Raw genomic sequence first — 2,878 nt, 5'->3', positions numbered from 1 at the left:
TTCTACCACTGGTAATATTTCTGTTGGGTTTGTCGATCCCCTGGTGTACTGTACCAGCGTTGTTGGCGCCATCTGCCTCGTCTCGTCGGTTGCTCTTGGTCTCTCCCTAAAAAATGATTAGGTGTGTTGGTAGGGGAACTGGGACCCTCTCCTAGTCCGAGTTATCTGATGAGTCTCCAAAGTGTCGGAAAAGCCAACAATGGTATTTTGTGTATTGTATCTGCCCCACGGGCGCCTGAAGTTGGAACTGGTGAAGGTTGGTGTTAAAATCATCAGTTAAGTAGGGATATGTTTTCTCCGTTTCGTGAGATCGAATGCTTTTTTTTAACTTTATTGGCTTTCTTGTTTTTTTCAATTCTGTTGAACTCGTCCACGGTCTTTCGGACTTGTTCAAGGAGTTTTTAGCGTCTGCTATGGAACTCATTTCTTTAATCTGTTTTTCTAAATCACTGATCTCTTCTGTTAATTTTCAGACGTGTTCTATGGCTGTATCTATCCCAAGCACGTCCAGTGTCTTGAAAAGGTGGTACCGATATAGGTAAAACTATTCAGGTACTTCTCACTATCAGTGAAGACCCCAGGGATGTTTCTCACCTGGAGACCCACTGGGATGATATCTGCCCTGAGATATTCAGCTAACCTGCGAATCATCATTGTAACCTGCATGTTTTTTCTGCATTTCTCCAATTGTTCAGCTAGTCAAATACTAGTTGGTTGTGAGGGCTCATCTGAGTCAGAGAACAGGGAAGGCCTTTCTAGAAGTTTCTTGATGTAATCCTCTGAGTATAATGGGGCATGACTTGACATGATAATACATTTTAAGCAGAAAAAGGCGAAAGGGTAGAGACAAGGCGTGGAAGGGAGAAAAGGCAGGGAAAGAATAATCCATTTAGAGGAGTAGGAATCAGGTTTATAACCCTTGCAATCCAGTGATTGCACTAATTGTTTTACAAGAACAAGGGCACCCAAGCGAACATTCAGAGAGCTTGGGTACAAGTATTTTGCACAGGAACCGAGGTCCTTCACATCAATAAATTACAGCTGTAAATCACATAGAGATACAATGACGTCTATGATAATATATCAAAATTAGATATATTAGTTTATTCTGAAGGTTTCAAGGTAGACATATAAATGGGACTAATAACAGAAATTTAGAGTAAAACAAACTCAGGCATTTGCATATGGTGACCGAGAGACAATTTTAGTTAATTAGGCCACAGAACATAGCAAATATATATTTGTGTCAAGGTGCTGGGAGTCGACGACGTTTCGATCCCAAAGCAAGATACTGGGATCATCATTGGGACATGACTATTGATGCCTGAGAAAGATGCCTGTAGGGGGAGCAAAAAAAAGAAAAGAAGGGAGGGGAAAAAAAGAAAAAGAAAAATAAGGAACATTTTTGAAATAGGTACTAACTGATGCGACATTGCCAGTGCGGCATGCATAGGTGATGAGCATGCTACTAGGTATTTATGGGTGAGCAAAAAAAACATTAAAGGCGGAATGGTGGAGTCCAATTACAGATTTATAGCTACATAGAAAGTGACTATGCCTGTAGTAAGGCAGTGATGTACGAGCTGGGAGGTGTGACGGAAGCAAAAACCGGTAATCGTGCAAAAACCCATGGTGTATACTGACCAAATTGGGGTGGACCCTTATGGGAAAATGGAAAAGAATCCTGGTATAGGTGAAATCCGACTGGTTCTACAGGAGGATGGGGGGAATTGAGACGGGGTTTGGGAAATGAAATGATATATTCAATGTAATTAACTCTATCCAAGTAATGAGGACTAACCTAAGGCGCCAAAATCGCACAAGGTTGTTGCGATCACCGGAATCAACCGGCACCCAATTGGGTGCTGCAGCAAGCCTGTCGGAGAGTCACAGGCGATGTGGGGTCTGAATGCACCGGATTCCTGGTGGTACAGAGTCCAAATGGACCGGATATCTAGTATACCAATTGGTGCCCAGTTGGTTGCTACGGCAGGCCTGTTAGAGAGTCGCAGGCGATGCGGGATCCGAATCGGGATCCAGGCGTTATGAAGTCCGGAAGAACCTGATATCTGGTATAGAGAAAAAAATAGGCGGGGAACCAATAGGAGGAAATTCTAAGCGGGGAGTGTGAGGAGTGGGAGCGCAAGTGCGCTTACCTATGAAGGGCTGTTATGCTGAGGACCAGAGTAGGTTCCAACGTCTATACGTGGCAACAGAGTGTGGGGAGACACTGTGCGAGATCAGGGCAAGCTAGCGTCATTATGTGAGCACGTGTGGACAGATGGTGTGCGGTGCGTAAATCATTCACTCGGCGTTCTAAAAGGTGGCGTAGTATGGCGGCCATATTAGATGGAGAAAGTAAGACAAGTAATGACAGATGACAGTATAGAAAGAAGCACCCATTATCAGAGATCAGTGTTAATAAACAATCATGAAGAAAATGTATCCTTCCAAAGAGCGAGTTGCGAAATAGAAGGAGAAAATCACATATATCACAATAAATTATCATAGTGATGGTTAGCGGGTTTCCTTCTAGGGAGAAAAATGCAAAATAGAGGGGTAAAATCACATATTGCTCAGTGAAGCCCAACCACGTATTACAATTGAGGCAAAATTAAACATATGTAAACATATTGTTCGTGTAAATGTGAATTGTTTCTAATCAGATTCTAGTCACTGCTATAAGGTCACAAGTAAAAGGACAGGTTTAGCAAGCCATTTATGTTCAGTTCATACTAAAGGGGTCCAATCCTCCATTCAGTTCAGACCTGTGTTCTGACTCTAAGTACGAAGAATCCATTTGAGTTCTTCCTTGATAAGAATCTGATTGATGATGGGTTGTGGTTTTACCACTGTGATGATTTGTCATCGAACGCCA

The sequence above is a fragment of the Triturus cristatus genome, chromosome 5_1, assembly GCF_964204655.1.
Source record: "Triturus cristatus chromosome 5_1, aTriCri1.1, whole genome shotgun sequence".
Taxonomy (NCBI): domain Eukaryota; kingdom Metazoa; phylum Chordata; class Amphibia; order Caudata; family Salamandridae; genus Triturus; species Triturus cristatus.
The sequence above is the reverse complement of the archived record's forward strand: the minus strand, read 5'-3'. Positions refer to the sequence as shown.